Source organism: Hyla sarda, chromosome 8, assembly GCF_029499605.1.
Source record: "Hyla sarda isolate aHylSar1 chromosome 8, aHylSar1.hap1, whole genome shotgun sequence".
Taxonomy (NCBI): Eukaryota; Metazoa; Chordata; class Amphibia; order Anura; family Hylidae; genus Hyla; species Hyla sarda.
In genome coordinates this window covers 196,901,543-196,920,512 of record NC_079196.1, presented here as the reverse complement: position 1 = coordinate 196,920,512, position 18,970 = coordinate 196,901,543, and the positions used below count along the sequence as shown (strand labels likewise).

Genomic DNA, 18,970 nt, shown 5'->3' with positions numbered 1-18,970 from the left:
TTAGACTCATTCAATATGTTAGGTTCAGCTCCTGCATGATTTACACGCATAGAAATTATATGTGAATGGAGGAAGGGGAAGCTCACCCTGTCATTTAATATCGAATGGAAATGACTCGTTCCTTCAGTCTACACAACTACTACTTATCTGTGTCTTATGGAGATAGGAAGGAGGAAAGTACCCAGGGTGGGGTGCCCAATTCATGTCAAACAATGGCAAATCAGAAGACACGTTTACTATTGTCATGTTTGGTTTGCGGTCTCTGTAGATTGTTTCCTAACAGCGGCTTTAACTGGTTCCCATTTCTGAGGTGTCAGAGGAACCTGTAGGCTTCAGGGCTTGGATGCAACTGAGATCACCAGATCAATACAGATATTGCAGCTGAAAAAATACATTTATTAACAAGTGACAAAACCTGGGCCCTTAAAGGAGTACTCCGCCCCCTAAACAGATGAGATGGCTGATCATGGGGCTCCACAGCTAGGGACCCCCGCGATCTCGGCTGCGGCACCCCAGACATCCTGTGCACAGAGCGAACTTCGCTCTATGATGGATGACTGGCGATGTGGGGCGGAGGCTCGTGACGTCACAGTCACGCCCTGCTCATGATGTTACGGCCACGCCCCCTCAATGCAAGTTTATGGGAGGGGGCGTGACGACTGTCACGCCCTCTCCCATAGACATGCATTGAGCGGGCTGACGTCACGAGCCTCCGGCGCTGCACCTGACGGTCTAAACGAGCATGGGTGAAGCATAGAGATCGCGGGGGTCCCCACAATCAGACATCTTATCCCCTATCCTTTTACATTTTCAACCTGAAAAGCTATCCTCTATCCAAAGGATGGTGTTGGGGCAACTAGGACCCCAACAGATCTCGAAAATGGAGGAAAACTCCCTCGAATGAATAGAGTGCATCACCAGTGCTCCATTCATTCTCTATAGGGCTCTGAACATTTGAAGAACAGTTTTTGGAGGAACGTTTTGATCAATTCAGGGGATAGTTTAATACTGTTCTCATGATCAGTAAGGGCTCCAATATATGGACTTCGACCTATCACTTTGTTACCTCTTATCTTGTGGGTAGGGGATAATTTAGCGAATTGGGAACTCAACCCCCACAAGTTTCCACCTAAAGTGATTGTCAGCACACAACCTGCCCTCCTATTTCTCTGTTCTCTGCCTCTTATGCCCTCCCATCGGTCCCTCCTTCTGAAGCAATGCCAAAGCACAGTGTCCTCTGTTGTAATAATGCCTCTGCAAACTAATGACGGTACTGTGACCTGTGGCCTTACCAAGAAGGTGGACCTCTGAACATCAGTAACAATAAGGGGCAAGAAAGGTGTAGACTTCGAGAAGGGACAAACACACAAGGGGCCAAAGTAGGGGCACACACCAACAGGACAAAAGCAAATAGAAAGGTGAGATTACCCCTTTTAGCTAATTCCCTGGGCACATACAGGAGAGATGGGGCCTCATAGCTAAGAACAAAATGGGCCACCCATTATTTTGTTAGCATGTTTTGCAACAAAGTACAGAAGTACACAATGTTTGTGTGGGCAGCAGATTCCTCACCCAATTGATTGCTGCCGATGCAGTTCACCTGTATAGGAGGGGGGACAGCTGCACAAGTTGATCCCAACCAGAAATGGGCCCCCTCCCTCCAAACAGCAGCATGCCTTTGTGCTATGTTTATTCCTGCTTATTTCTTCTACTATGAGAATTCCATATTCCGCTGACATCCATTTTACATACATCTATTGATTTCCGTACTGAAAAGGGACGTGTAATAGTTTCATTCAATCCCTGATTTAATGGGATGAATCACTTGCCAAATATTCAATTGCACTGACTGCGTTTTTATACGATTTATGCATTCTGCTCCGAACTTATTGCCTTTGTATGGGGATTCCCTTCCGGACAGCGGTCCTTGTAACACCGTTCTGTCCACCTCTCTTTCATGTTGACCTTTAATGGGCCGGATTTATTCAAAATAAATTACAAATGAACAATATCTCAGGGGCTGCTCCATAGATTGTAGTTATAGATGCAGCAGGGCTCACTGAGGCCAAACAGAGGAAATACAGCAAAATAATATTTATCCTGCACCTTAGTTTCCATTTTAATTTTACAACATACTCCTATATGGCTGTTGCCTAAACCCCTGTTCATCCTGATCCTCCTGGTTCATGAGTTGGATTGGTGTATAAATGTTCATTTCCCCCTCAGTTAGTGTTGCCACCTGGCCGGTATTTTACAGAGACAGATTTTATTATTCTACAGATAAATACTGACCATGCAATGGGCGGTATTTATCCAACCAATCCACCAATTCCCGGAATGTTGCACCATAACCTATACTAGTGTTTCCCAACCAGGGAGCCTCCAGCTGTTTCAAAACTACAACTCCCAGCATGTCCGGACAGCCGTTGGCTGTCCGGGCATGCTGGGAGTTGTAGTTTTGCAACAGCTGGAGGCACCCCTGGTTGGGAAACACTGACCTATACTGTATACTACTATATAGTCCAACATGCTGGGAGTTGTAGTTTTGCAACAGCTGGAGGACCCCTGGTTGGGAAACACTGACCTTTACTATATACTACTATATAGTCCAACATGCTGGGAGTTGTAGTTTTGCAACAGCTGGAGTAACCCCTGGTTGGGAAACACTGACCTATACTATATACTACTATATAGTCCAACATGCTGGGAGTTGTAGTTTTGCAACAGCTGGAGACACCCCTGGTTGGGAAACACTGACCTATACTATATACTACTATATAGTCCAACATGATGGGAGTTGTAGTTTTGCAACAGCTGGAGGCACCCCTGGTTGGGAAACACTGACCTATACTGTATACTACTATATAGTCCAACATGCTGGGAGTTGTAGTTTTGCAACAGCTGGAGGACCCCTGGTTGGGAAACACTGACCTTTACTATATACTACTATATAGTCCAACATGCTGGGAGTTGTAGTTTTGCAACAGCTGGAGTAACCCCTGGTTGGGAAACACTGACCTATACTATATACTACTATATAGTCCAACATGATGGGAGTTGTAGTTTTGCAACAGCTGGAGGCACCCCTGGTTGGGAAACGCTGACCTATACTATACACTACTATATAGTCCAACATGCTGGGAGTTGTAGTTTTGCAACAGCTGGAGTAACCCCTGGTTGGGAAACACTGACCTATACTATATACTACTATATAGTCCAACATGCTGGGAGTTGTAGTTTTGCAACAGCTGGAGGCACCCCTGGTTGGGAAACACTGACCTATACTATATACTACTATATAGTCCAACATGCTGGGAGTTGTAGTTTTGCAACAGCTGGAGGCTCCCCTGGTTGGGAAACACTGACCTATACTATATACTACTATATAGTCCAACATGCTGGGAGTTGTAGTTTTGCAACAGCTGGAGGCACCCCTGGTTGGGAAACGCTGACCTATACTATACACTACTATATAGTCCAACATGCTGGGAGTTGTAGTTTTGCAACAGCTGGAGGCACCCCTGGTTGGGAAACACTGACCTATACTATATACTACTATATAGTCCAACATGCTGGGAGTTGTAGTTTTGCAACAGCTGGAGGCACCCCTGGTTGGGAAACACTGACCTATACTATACACTACGTTATAGTCCAACATGCTGGGAGTTGTGGTTTTCATTTGGGGCAGCTACTGAGCTACAGGCTGTATCAAGGCTTGCTGGGAGTTGTAGTTAGTAACTACCGAATTTAATTAAAAAAAAAAGTTGCATCAAAACAAAAATTGTACTGTTAAAAACTGCAGACCGGGGCACAAAAATACTGGTCCCCATATAAGGAGAAATAAAAAAAAGGTATAAGGATCAGAACAAAACAAAATTTCCCCACGAATATGTGTATCCTGTGATGTCACGCATATATAATTAATTATGCAAATTAGCATGGCCAGTATTTTTTGACAAGAAAGGTGGCCACCCTAACCCTCAGTATTAGACTGTGCCTTCTAAGGATAGACCATACAGAACACAGTAACATGATCCAAAACAATTTCGACCCTGTCTATGGGGAAAAAAAGAATAAAAATAGCGCTGTGCTCCATGGGGGTGGTTTTTGCTGAATCCTTCTCTTTTAAGCAATGCTGGACAAATTTCTATAGATAAACTCTATAAATTACTAGTAAAAAGATTCCCCAAAGTTCTTCATTCTGCTGAGAACTGTATTGGCGAATAGATTTTCCAATGTTAGAGCGTCATAGCCTGCTTGTAAACCCGCCGCACGTTCTCCGAGAGAGATCGCTCACAACCACATTAAAAAAAGACTAGAGAAATACGAGAGCAATTTATCTTGTGATTTATATGGCTGCGCGGCCTGGAAGAATATTCCTTCATCAGTGAAAGGGTTATTTACACCGAGAGAGGAAATATTTCAACGTATGCTGTTCTTGTATTAAAGGATTTAGGATTAGAGCCTTGGCCATTTGGAGCCAAATTGAAAGGGACAGATGTAGCCAAGTCTGGTTATTGAAATTGGGCTGGGAGCCTTAAAGGGGAACTCAGGTGGACAAAAATAATGTTTTCAAATCAGCTGGTGCAAGAAAGTTAAACAGATTTGTAAATTACTTCTATTTAAAAATCTTAACCATTCCAGTACTTATCAGCTGCTGTATACTACAGAGAGGGTGCGTTCACACAAGCGGATCCCCCGCTGAAGGACGGCTGTATTCTGCCTTTACAGGTGCCTGCTCGGACCGGCAATACGCGCTGTGCGAGTCGCTGCGCATGCATGGTGGACTCGCACACTTTGCGGCAGCTCCCCCTGCTCTATGAACTAGGCCGAGAGCTGCCGCCATGTGTGAATATACTACACATGCTCATGGCAACTCGCGCATCGCAGTGTGTCTGGTTGTAGCGGCGTATTGCCGCTCCGAGCAGGCACCTGTAAAGGCAGCATACAGTGGTCCTTCAGGGGCGGATCCGCTCGTATGAACGTACCCATATACTACAGAGAAATTTGTGAAGTTCTTTCCAGCCTGACCACAGTGCTCTCTGCTGACGCCTCTGTCCGTGTCAGGAACTTTCCAGAGCAGGAGATGTTTTCTATGGGGATATGATTCTAATCTGGACAGTTCCTGACATGGACAGAGGTGTCAGCAGAGAGCACTGTGGTCAGGCTGGAAAGAACTTCACAAATTTCTCTGTTTTATACAACAGCTGATAAGTACTGGAAGGATTAAGATTTTTTAATAAAAGTAATTTAGAAAACTGTTTAACTTTCAGGCGCCAGTTTATTTGAAAACATTTGTTTTCTTCTCGTTTCCACCGGCGTTCCCCTTTAATGTCTCAGACTGGCTTGTTGCACCATATGGTACCTTGCATTGGCTTCCCGGTGTAAAAAGGGTTAAATGTAGGGCAGAGCAAGGCGGTGTACAACTGTTTCGTGGTTATAGGCCTCGACGGGCATCGTTACACTTATTTCTTTTTACTAGCTGTACATTCACCATGTAACAGTATCCTGAGCTCTATGGCTAGAGGGCTGAATGTCCTGTAAAGAAGGTCTATTCATGGAGTAAATGCATTGAGTTGTATTCTATATAGCGACATAGGATATTCTACATTACATATAAATTAGATATGCGGTCTAGTCTGTGGACAACGTGTTATAGAGCTGAAGGCTGAGCAGACTGATATATATAGGAGTAGGAAAAAATACAATAGAACTTGTAAATTCTCCATTTAATCTTCTGCTCATTCTGGGCATAGGAGTCCAGTGATAGCCGTCACTCACAGTGTAGGACCGCCCACTGCGCACTGTGTAGGACCGCCCACTGCGCACTGTGTAGGACCGCCCACTGCGCACTGTGTAGGACCGCCCACTGCGCACTGTGTAGGACCGCCCACTGCGCACTGTGTAGGACCGCCCACTGCACACTGTGTAGGACCGCCCACTGCGCACTGTGTAGGACCGCCCAATGTCATAAAGAGCAGAGGGTTAATGTATTGCCTAGATTAGCTTTTTTTACTGCTACTGAAACATGCTGTATTCTAATTATTATGGGCAGCTGTGGTCATTACCTATTGTGACTATCCTGATCCCATCTTATCTTTAGGCTGGTGTCGCCTTTCTTCGTAATCTTGTCTGTGACGATGAAGAGACGGCTAAGAAGTGATCTCTACTGGAACAGGAAGTGTCAGTTTATTATTAGGACCAGTTTGCGGAATAAAAATTGCAACATTTTAAAATGATTTTATCATATAGATAGTAAAATGGAAAAATAGAAAAAAAAATCACTAAAATGTATTCAAAAAAATTTACGTTAATTGAACAATCGGCCATTTTCTGATGATTCCTTTTAAATATATACAAGTTATACTGAATTATATTTTAAACCTGATCGACTCCCTGTACATTGTGATGCCTGTGCCTTTTAGCTTCTAGCTAGGATCATGGTGGACAATAGTCTAAAACAGTGGATGACCCAGCTATTACCTCAACATCCACTACTGCTAATGTACAGTAAGGGCGCAGTGACATTATGGAATCTCCACTTAGAAATTCTGGTCCAGCAGCCTCCCATTGTCTTCCATAGATTGTGCTGCACCGTGCACACTGCTAAAAATTCTGCTACGAACATTTCCGGACTCCAACCAAAGAATGAACATGTTCATTCTTTTGGAGGAATCCGCTCAGATGTGTATTGTCGTCAATGGTGACAGCGCATGTCCGAGTGGTGTCAACGCCTGTCGACCACAGAATATCGGCCTGGAGACACTCCATAGTGTGAATGCGCCTTTACACATATTGGTGTCCTTGTGATTTCAAACCTGTTATGTGAGACTGGGTATTATAGATTCCCTGACAGCCAGCTGAAGCCATACGTATTCTATTGCAATTCCCTCTACTTTGAATGGTTCCCAAATCATCTTTAAATTGGCGGTCTATTTGAGATAAATCCATTTTGTTAAAGGGGTTCTCCGCTGCTCAGTGTTTGGAACACACTGTTCCGAACGCTGGAGCCGGCAGCTCGTGACATCATAGCCCCGCCCCCTCAATGCAAGTATATGGGAGGGGGTGTGACGGTAGTCACGCCCCCTCCCATAGACTTGCATTGAGGGGGCGGGGCTATGACGTTAAGAGCTCCCGGCGCCGGCTCCAGCGTTCGGAACAGTTTGTTCCAAACGTTGAGCAGCAGAGTAACCCTTTAAGTGGGCAAACCCAGCAGTGCCCCCACAGGGGAAATTAAGCATTACATAGTTCCTATTCAAATCAATTAGCTGTCTATGTCATGGTTTTGCTGGGTCCTCAAGAGCATGAGACATTCTTTGAAGCCATTCTCCATTAAATGAGAGAGTCCTGCTCTGTTTACTGTCAATTCTTAAAGAGCACCTATCATCAACTAAACTTTCCCTAATCCCCCTCCCCATCTGTCCCTGACTCTAACTATCTCTATCCCTGTATTTATTTTTGTTTAAAACCCCATGTATATACCTTTTTCATAGCATCTTCGGTAGCTCAGTGTTGAGCAGTATACGAGGGCAGGAAGTGGGTGTGTCCCGGCAGGCGCGACATCATCAGAAGCCTGGCCGGGCCAGCTTCCGCCCTTCTTCCTGTATGCTGCGATCCCTTTCGGCAGCGCACATACAGGTGGAGTACAGAGTCAGGAGTGCGCCCTGCAGGGATGCGCGCACAGTGCTCGCTCCCACCTGTCTGATTGACAGGCTGGGAGCTGCGCTGAGTATGCAATTTCGGACTCAGCAGCCAGGCCGGCGTGAGTCCGAAATCACTAAAAAATGGACTCCTAGGGAGACCTCTAGTGGACAAAAGTTTAAACACAAAAAACACATAAAAGTATAAAAAGTAGAAAATTTATCTATAGATATTAAACTATAAAATATTATTATTATTATTTTTTTTTTAGAGATACTCTTTAAGTAGGATATTTGAAAATGGGTTTTCTAAGCCAGACAATTGAGATGATGGCCTGTCTGGCTCCTGACACAGATACAGTATTTAGTATAAGGCTGTGTACACATTGCTTTCAGCCGACACCTCCGAAGAACATGTAGTATAAGCAGGGGTCAAGTCCTGGGAAAAAAGTGGGGCAACCACCCAAGATTTCCACTCAAGGGCTGGTCCTGCAGGATTCCTGCTAATGGGAACAGTGTTCCTGCTATGGAAAAAGTGCAGGAACTCCATTCCCATTTCCGTTACCTATGAGGCTGCAGGCTCTATACAGCTGTGAATCAAGCTCAGTGCAGAGAAACACTTCCTGAGTTTGGTCTCCTGCCAGGCCAGGAGGAGACCAAACTCACTGTATTAATTGTGGCAGGGAACAGAACAGAGCCACCTAGTGGCTATTTTTTCTATAAAATTTTAAACAGCTTTATGTTGCTAATTTTAAAAGAAAGTGAATGGGAAAGTGTCTGCTAATTACACAAGGAAAACTATATTAAAAGTTTTATTTTGTGACAAGTACTCTTTAGGTAATATTTCTATAACACACTGAAACATCCAATATGCTTTGTGACTATGCTTGTCCTTGAAAGTTTGTGAAAAGAAAAAAAAAAAAAATCTCACTGGGTTGAATAGGAAAATGAATGTTCTCTATTTACAAATATAAATCGTTATCACTTGTCTGGGAAGAAGCAGCGAGCCTGAAGAATAGCGTGAAACAACGTTTGCATACACTTGAAGGCTCAATAGCATGGAATGGTTATCATGGAGGCTGTCATGATTATGGTGATATAATAGGAGGTTCTGCATTGGAGACAGCTGCGTTACATACTGCAACACACGGACGCTTGTGGCTCATTAAGTTGCAGAACGCACATCTAAAAGCAAATAAAGCCAAACGTTTCTCCTCACGTCCGTGACATGCACAGCAGGCGAGGCCTCTGCTCCGCAGCAAGGGGGGAAAATGGAGACTGAAGCTCAGACTGCGGCTGGAGAGGAAAAATGAGGAGAAATCTGACCAAGTCAGCAGGCTGCCCGAAAATACTGCTAAGGAATAGATCTGGTGCTCGTGGAAAAACTCTGCCCTCCCGGGGAGAAAGAGGATGGCTTCTTAATCAATCTATTATTATCCCTACTGCTATAGTCTGTACGACACAGCAACCAAATTGACCATGATTTAGATGGTGCCGGGGGTAGTTATTAAGGGGGGGGGGTGCGGGAGCTGTGTAAGACCTTGTGGATTATTTAGGCCGAATACTGAACAGAGCAGTCATATACATGTTACCCAATAAAGGAGATGGATGAAGGGGTGGACACCTCTGGTGTTTCAATATAGGGCAAGGTTAATGCCATGTGTAGTACCCTCTGGTGAGGTCCGTCCTGCATATGATCGATCATATAAAGCCCAAATAATATAATCATACAATACCCAAGGAACATGCAGTACCCAAACAACATTGTGGTGTACCATACAGTGCCCAAATAATATAATCATACGGTACCCAAACAACATTATGGTGTACCATACAGTGCCCAAATAATATAATCATACGGTACCCAGACAACATTATGGTGTACCATATAGTGCCCAAATAATATAATCATACAATACCCAAGGAACATGCAGTACCCAAACGACATTGTGGTGTACCATACAGTGCCCAAATAATATAATCATACGGTACCCAGACAACATTATGGTGTACCATATAGTGCCCAAATAATATAATCATACGGTACCCAGACAACATTATGGTGTACCATATAGTGCCCAAATAATATAATAATACAGTACCCAGACAACATTATGGTGTACCATACAGTGCCCAAATAATATAATCATACGGTACCCAGACAACATTATGGTGTACCATACAGTGCCCAAATAATATAATCATACGGTACCCAGACAACATTATGGTGTACCATACAGTGCCCAAATAATATAATCATACGGTACCCAGACAACATTATGGTGTACCATACAGTGCCCAAATAATATAATCATATGGTACCCAGACAACATTATGGTGTACCATATAGTGCCCAAATAATATAATCATACGGTACCCAAAGAACATTATGGTGTACCATATAGTGCCCAAATAATATAATCATACGGTACCCAAACAACATTATGGCGTACCATACAGTGCCCAAATAATATAATAATACGGTACCAAGACAACATTATGGTGTACCATATAGTGCCCAAATAAGATAATCATACGGTACCCAGACAACATTATGGTGTACCATACAGTGCCCAAATAATCTAATCATACGGTACCCAGACAACATTATGGTGTACTATATAGTGCCCAAATAATATAATAATACAGTACCCAGACAACATTATGGTGTACCATATAGTGCCCAAATAATATAATCATACGGTACCCAGACAACATTATGGTGTACCATACAGTGCCCAAATAATATAATCATACGGTACCCAGACAACATTATGGTGTACCATACAGTGCCCAAATAATATAATCATACGGTACCCATAGAACATTATGGTGTACCATATAGTGCCCAAATAATCTAATCATACGGTACCCAGACAACATTATGGTGTACCATATAGTGCCCAAATAATATAGTAATACAGTACCCAAGGAACATGCAGTACCCAGAGAACATTATGGTGTACCATATAGTGCCAAAATAAGATAATGATACGGTACCCAAACAACATTATGGTAGTGCCCAAATAATATAACAATACAGTACCCAAACAACATTATGGTGTACCATATAGTGCCCAAATAGGATAATCATACAGTAACCAAGGAACATGCAGTACCCAGACAACATTATGGTGTACCATATAGTGCCCAAATAAGATAATGATATGGTACCCAGACAACATTATGGTGTACCATATAGTGCCCAAATAAGATAATGATATGGTACCCAGACAACATTATGGTGTACCATATAGTGCCCAAATAATACAATCATACGGTACCCAGACAACATTATGGTGTACCATACAGTGCCCAAATAATATAATCATACGGTACCCAGACAACATTATGGTGTACCATACAGTGCCCAAATAATATAATCATACGGTACCCATAGAACATTATGGTGTACCATATAGTGCTCAAATAATCTAATCATACGGTACCCAGACAACATTATGGTGTACCATATAGTGCCCAAATAATATAGTAATACAGTACCCAAGGAACATGCAGTACCCAGACAACATTATGGTGTACCATATAGTGCCAAAATAAGATAATGATACGGTACCCAAACAACATTATGGTAGTGCCCAAATAATATAACAATACAGTACCCAAACAACATTATGGTGTACCATATAGTGCCCAAATAGGATAATCATACAGTAACCAAGGAACATGCAGTACCCAGACAACATTATGGTGTACCATATAGTGCCCAAATAAGATAATGATATGGTACCCAGACAACATTATGGTGTACCATATAGTGCCCAAATAAGATAATGATATGGTACCCAGACAACATTATGGTGTACCATATAGTGCCCAAATAATATAATCATACGGTACCCAGACAACATTATGTTCTATCATATAGTGCCCAAATAATATTACCCAAACACCATTGCCCCTCCCCTTATGGTGTATATCTTATAGTGCCTAAAAAATGGCAATCAATAGCACCTGAATAACATGTTGCGTCTTATGGTGTAATATTTGGGCACTACTGAATATGAAACACCACACAGTGCCCTAATAACAGTGCAGTAACATCCTAATGTAACACCGCCAGAGAGTTGCTAAAATGCTAACAAATGACCACCCCAATCTAGGGTGTAACTAGAGATAGGGGGTGTTGACAAGGCACTGTGCTGCAGGTCAGGGGGTGGGATATTTAGCTTAATAGTTTGGGAGGCAAACTGGATTTTTGTCCAGAGGTAGAAAAGCCTAGCTATGACTGTGCTCATATCCCCTGTTCAGGGCCAGAAGGTTCATTGCCAGACTATAAAAAGGTTTGGAAGCTTTGGAATCACTCTTAATAAACACTATAACCGGTCACAGAATCTATTAACCCTTCACCTCACAGTAAAGCATTGCTGGTACAGTATAGTCAAACGATATCAAGAACAGTAAATGTAAAGCTTATTAAAGCTCATGTGCAAGGAGAGTTTTATCATCCAATGCATTGATCTGTAGGGGTCTTTGCAATATTGGGCTCTTGCCATTGATAAATGGTGTGATCAATAAGAAAGCTGCTTATATCTTGTAAAATATTTTATACAATGCTCCATTGACAATTTTTATTAAGGGGGTATTTTAAAAAATTGGGTTAATGGGGTGTTTGGCTTTGCCCTCCCTAGATAGTAAGTCCTAACAAGTAGGGTCCTCATTCCTCTTGTTTGAATATTTGAATATTCAGATTCAGTTTAAATTTCACCAAAAAATAGCATATGCCACAATCCAAACCTTTTGTGATTCATTTTAGGTGAGCCCTGCTTCAGTTCACTTATCTGCCCAGAGGTTACTGTGCAGGAACAGGGACTTCTGCCTATGACAAGAGTCCCCGCTCCTGTACATACTTCATGTGGGCAATCTCAGGGCAATTTGGGCATTCTTAATTGGGATCTGAAGATGAAACAAATCAGATTTGCCAAATTGGACCCAAACCAAATCTCAGGAGATTCACTCATCTCTGTCAATGACAATGTAAATTTATATGTCTTTTAGGATGAAGAAAATGAGGAACGGGCAGAATTCTGGCTACCAATGGTGGTTGTAAAAAAGATGTTGCTAGGGGGCTGGCAGGACCAGGTGTATTGGGTGTTTGGTGAAGCACCACCAACATGGCACTAAACCTTGTCTGGGAATTATGCTAAAGGGATTAGACACTGAAGTATTTGCTCTAGGAGCAGTCATGATGAGCCAGGTACTATGGCACCTTCATCTTTCAAACCATATCACACATATTCAGTAGGTAGGCCATCTTGTCGGTCAGCTGGATTGAGTTCTTCCAACACGAAGGCAGCTGATCTGGAAGATAGTACAAAAGAAAAAAAAAAACTTCTGTCAATAGAAGAGGCAAAGCAGACATCATTATAACAGAGAAAGGCCATTTCCCAGAAGGCAGATGAATTAAATTTGGCAAGTTAGTCATTCGATGAATTGCTTCGCCCATTATGACGAATACACAGCTCCTGTATTTGGCGCCAGCTACAAAGAAAACATTCGCAGTTCACCGTAAGCTATTACATTTGCAAGAGGAAATAAAAGAGTGTAACAAGTCTAGTCTCTGCCTTCCTATCCACATCCCCGATAATAATCCCCGATAATACTATCATTGCTCAATATGCTTAATGTCAATTGTGCTGTATACACAGTTGGCCAGCATTGTGTATTGTGTGTGCGCACAATATCCCCGCTCAGCTCTGTATCAGAGACTTTATTCTACCATTGGCGGAATTAAAATTCAGCCCGAGCTGGTGTATGCGGTATTGTTTTCTGTCTTCTTGTGCTGCTGTCATAGACCCATTGAAGGATATACCCTGATCGCTGCGCCTCCCACATAGTCATCCCACTCATATCATTTATTGGGCTATTTCCTAGGAAACAAAGTGGCTTTTCTGGTAAAATGACTAAAAATAATATAGATTGTATTAGCTGGATTTCTATGGCAGACTGAATGTCATGTTATTGTAGTCTGTACAATGAGGAATCCTCCGTGCTAACACAGTTCTTGAATAGACTTTATTTCTTTATAAAACTATTCTTTCTCCTCACTGGAATCGGCCCTGATTTTTATGAGAGATTATACAATTTATTTGTTTATTATCTATTATATTTGCAAACATTGTAATGTTGATGTAACTATTACAGTCAGATCATGTGCCGCTAGTATATGGCATGAGCCAGAGATTCTACACTGAAGACTATTAGACAACTTATTTTGCATTCCAGAAATACACTCAAAACAGTTCTTTATTTCCCTAGCTCCTCATGGGCGGGTCATGCAAAACATATTAATCAGCAGGGCAACTAAGCACAGGAAGTACCACCTCCCGAGGGACTAGAGCCCGAAATCCATGAACCACCCTAAAGCATGAGGAGAGTTTTATCCAGAATACACATTTATGAATTTTTTTTTTTTTTTTGCATAGCATCCCTAGTTGGAGCACTAACCTAACCTGCCTAATGTGTATGAGGGCCTACCGATTCCCTAATGACAGATGTCAGGGGAGATAAGGATGTTGGATGTAAACTGTCCAATACATTTGGCATAGTTGTACCTCCATCTATATTGAGTAGATGTGCATACGTGGCTAAAACTGAATGTGCATGTCATGTGCATATTAGGGGGGGATTGGGAGAGACAGTTATTTTATATGTTTAGCCTGTGTTTTCACTTTTCTTTTGGCAGAAATAAATAAAAATAAATAAATAAAAATTCCCTGCATAGTGTTGTGCGATTTTTTGCCATGTTTGCCACAGCTCGCAGAGAGGTAAATAGGTAAAACAAATGCCAAAAATAAGTACTGTGGAAATGGTGCAGTTGCATTAGCTGTAAGCTGTTCCATAACCATGCACATTTTTGTTAAAGGGGTACTCCGGTGGAAAACTTTTCTTTTTTTAAATCAACTGGTGCCAGAAAGTTAAACATATTTGTAAATTACTGCTATTACAAAATCTTAATCCTTCCAGTACTTATTAGCTGCTGAATACTGCAGAGGAAATTATTTTCTTTTTGGAACACAGAGCTCTCTGCTGACATCTCTGTCCATTTGAAGAACTGTCCAGAGTAGGAGAAAATCCCCATAGCAAACATATGCAGCATATGTTTGCTATGGGGATTTTCTCCTACTCTGGACAGCTCTGGACAGTTCCTAAAATGGACAGAGATGTCAGCAGAGAGCACTGTGTTCCAAAAAGAAAATAATTTCCTCTGTAGTATTCAGCAGCTAATTAGTGTTGCTCGCGAATATTCACAATTCGAATATTATTCGCGAATATCGCATATTCGCGAATTCGCGAATTTCGCGAATATAGCGCTATATATTCGTAATTACAAATATTCGTTTTTTTTTTTTTTTTTTCTTTTTTTCTTCACAGTACACATCACAGTGATCATCCCTCTCTTCTTCCAGCTTGTGTGGTGTAAAGAAGGCTCTAATACTACTGTGTGAGACTGGCGTGCAGAAATTCGCATATGCGAAAATTAGCATATGCTACTTTTCGCATATGCGAATTTACGCGTATGTTAATTTTGTATATGCTAATTTTCACATATGTTAATTTTCACATACACAAATTTTTGCATATGCGAAAATAAAACGAGAATATAACGAATATGCGAATATTCGCGAATATATGACGAATATTCGTCCATATATTCGCGAATATTCGCGAATTCGAATATGGCCTATGCCGCTCAACACTACAGCTAATAAGTACTGAAAGGAACTTTCTGGCACCACCAGTTGATTAAAAAAAAATATAATAATAATAATTTCCACCGGAGTACCCCTTTAAGCTCCCAAGGCCTTAGTCACAACACCAGCTTTTATGTCTCTCATTTGTTTTTCGTCTAGATATTGACTTGGCTTGCATAATGGTTTCCTCCACTGGTTATAGAATATACTACTAATGCATGGTATTAACTTGTAGAAAGACTATATGCCGAGTTTCTTAGCTTCCCATGTTTTCTTAAAATGGAAGTAAATTATTCAAAAAACAAACCACAGCAAGATCTGTCTGCATATTTTCATTATTAAATTTTCATTTTATTAGCTTCTATAATACAACAAACCGAGAATTCCAACTTTATGAAATGTGGGGATTCTGAAAAAAAAAACAGCTTTGTACTCGGAGGAGACGGCAAATATTTATATTCTGTAAAAGTAGAAACAAAAAACTAAAAATATAGTTAAAAGATTAATAAAAAAAGAAAACACATTTGCTGTCTCCCTGGTGTTAAATGTGCCCGTTCGTTCTGTCGTATGGGGAATACATTATTTACCGTATCTCCAGCCAATCGTACACAAAGGGGCTCTTTAAAAATAATCATTTCGGGTATAGAATGCCTTGGGATGCCGAGATAAAGCAAGTGTTGTTCTTCTCTTAGATCTCCTTGTGTGCGTAACCTTTCGGGCTGTAATCTAACTAATGAAAACAGGGAATTTCTTTACAAACTAGCACCATGCTGTATAAACAGCAGTTAATGTTTTCACACCATAACAGTCTCAATAGGCGGGAACTTTTGGGAAACAATAGGCAAACTGAGGAAATACTCTTGATATCAGCCACTTGAATGGGCTAGAAAAGCTACAGTAAATATAGGGCTTACTGATGGACACATTTTTTATATATTCCAAAAACTCTTATTGGCTAAAGTAATAAAGAAATAGAAAGAAAAATAATACGTCCATGAATAAGTGCACGTGTACATCAGGTAGAGTCAACAGATCCTTTTTACAAGAGGTCAACCAAACCATCGGTAAACAAGGAGGCTTAAACAGGCACTGACATTTGAATTACTTTTGCATAGATCAATAGTACTGACAGGGATGACCCTTATCATTTTGATTACTGATCAATATATACCTCAGTATTATTACTGACCATGTTCATCCCTGTATGACCACAGCACCTTGTAGACAGTATACCATGAAGAATGAAAACAAAAGGAAGTCCAACCTGGTACTAACAAGGTGGGCCTAATAAAGTGCCAGTGAGTGTAGCTGTAATATTGAGAGACTTTTATATAGAGATCTACAGCTGATAAGTACTGGAAGGATTAAGATTTTTAAATAAAAGTCATTTACAAATCTGTTTAACTTTTTGGCACCAGTTGAAAAAAAAAAGAAAAATGTTTTCCAGCGGAGCACCCCTTTCAGGCAATGTTCACATTGCCATAATGCTCCGTCCTGCTCTGGGTCCGTTAGGCAATTTTTTGCTCCTAATGGCCCCCAAAATGGACCCATTTAAATTGGGGTCTTGTAGTTTACCAGAGAAAAAAAAATAATGCATGCACTATTTTTATTCTCCGCTAAACTCCCGTCGTTTTGGCGAAATTGCCGACAGAGCTCCATATAGCGAAGCCCGGAGGCAATGTGGACGAGGCCTTAGACCCATTCAGTTCCATGGAAAACTTGTTCTTCAAGTAACTGTATCCGATCAGCAAAAAAAATAGAAAATTCCCCACCCTCCAGATGAGGATATGAAAAGGGAAGCAGGAATGAAAAGAAAAACCAATATTGCAGGATATTTTATTTCAAAGGCTACGGCGCTTCCATTATGCAAATCGCTTTCATAAGAACGGCTGGAAACCTCATATCCCTTTATTTCATTAACATAAATACAAGATGGAGTTAATAAGACAGAATAAAGCAATTCGGACAGCTAGAAAAGCTCCCAATGTAATTTAAGTAGACGGGTGATTACTTATAGCGAGCATTGTGATGGGTAAATAGGGGGGACCATGCGGTGACTCCATGGTACATGTTACGGTACTTACAGATCAGCCGTGTACCTGGTCAGTAGACTTTATTCATAGCAAGTTATAGCTGGCTTACAAAGAATCTCCTCTTTCTGCTTTCATAATTGGCAAAACGACAACTCCCAGCATGCCCGGACAGCCAACGGCTGTCCGGGCATGCTGGGAGTTGTTGTTTTGCAATAGCTGGAGGCACCCTGGATGGGAAACACTGGTTTAAATGTATAAACATACCAATATTTATATTCCCCAGAATTTCTGTAATGAATGTTCATGTTGTTTGTTTTCAGTCATGAATAAGATCTATAGGTCCGAAACACGTCGGCTTTGTCCGGTGATGAGTTTATGTTTAAATAAAAGCTTGAATAACATAGCTTCATTTTCTTTCTAGCTCTGAAGATTGAAGAAGCTGCAACCAGAGCAACCAGAGAATTAAGAAATCGGATCCCGGTAGCCCAGTTGTAAGTATTCAGTATTGTTTTATACTCAGTATGGTACTGCAGGTAGTTGCTCCGCCAGCACCTCTTATACTTCCATATCTAAAAAAAAAATTATGCACGGACCATGGTCCTCGTGTATCAATATTTCATGAATCGCTTCTCGGCCTTTTGGCTAAGATCAAGTATAGTATCTGTTCTTATCAGTGTTCGTTTCTGTGTTGAATTTGGCAGCACTGATGTGGTACTGGTGGGGAGGGGTGCTGCATGGAGGGAACAGGTTTTCCGGGGCTGGTTCTGAGTAATAGCTTGACGGCTGCCCTGATGTGACCTGTTTCCTCCCGGTCTCGCCATGAGGCTGAGAGGGTCTAGAGCCAAGGTACTTTAGTGCCTTGGGGTGCAGTGACCCCCAGGTGTTGAAACTCACTGGGAGTATTGGCTCACTGAGTGGAAGCACTGGCACCATGATCTCTTCACCTTGTGGCACTCACCTCTTGATTTCTGGTCTTTTGGCTAGGATCAGAGAAATATTTATAGATCCGGGCAGTACATCTTCGCATATTCATAATTTTTTTTTTTTTGGGCACTTTTTGCGTGTTGTGTCTCCACAAGATTAGGATGCGGTAGCCCCTCTGGGTGTCCCTCTTGGCGGTCTAGGGGAGTTGTGTGTGGCCATTAGGTTCTGCATCTCCCTGCAAAAGCCCCGGGTACCTTGGCTAATCCCATAGACTTACATTGAGAGGGCATGGCCATGACATTTTGACCCCCGCTGCCTGCGCCAAGCATTCGGAACAAAATGTTCCAAACCCTGGGGCAGCAGAGCACCCCTTTAACTGATACCTCTCTATACTTTTACCCTTGATGTCCTCTTCTTGGTGTATAATGATATCTACAGAAACTGTTGTCCTTAGATAACTCCTCTGCCATAAACTTTGATATTGCTGGCCGTATATTAAAAACTTTTCAGGTTGCCATATCTAGCCTGCTTGTCTTGGCTGTATATAAGAAAGGACGTCATCCAAGACCAAAGAACTTGTTAACTGCTTTCTATTGAGTCGAATACTAGGCGCAAATATTAATTGAACACCTCATTAGGATCTGAAGGACTATTGGTA

General features: G+C 41.7%; 1 protein-coding gene and 1 non-coding gene across 9 annotated transcripts in view; both read left to right on the top strand.

Moving 5' to 3' along the window:
* The window catches only part of ELFN1 (extracellular leucine rich repeat and fibronectin type III domain containing 1), a 581,118-nt gene that overhangs the window by 502,717 nt on the left and 59,431 nt on the right, over nucleotides 1–18,970 (top strand). For 7 of the 8 annotated variants that reach the window (XM_056535651.1, XM_056535647.1, XM_056535649.1 and 4 more), the window contains one exon: nucleotides 17,810–17,879. The exons of the other annotated variant lie outside the window; for it this stretch is intronic. The gene's annotated coding sequence lies outside the window, so the exon portion shown is untranslated. The remainder of the gene's footprint in view (nucleotides 1–17,809; nucleotides 17,880–18,970) is intronic. 8 annotated transcript variants of the gene reach the window in all.
* On the top strand, nucleotides 18,011–18,205 carry LOC130289956 (U2 spliceosomal RNA). The gene has a single exon (XR_008847483.1). It is a non-coding gene; the product is annotated as a U2 spliceosomal RNA (small nuclear RNA).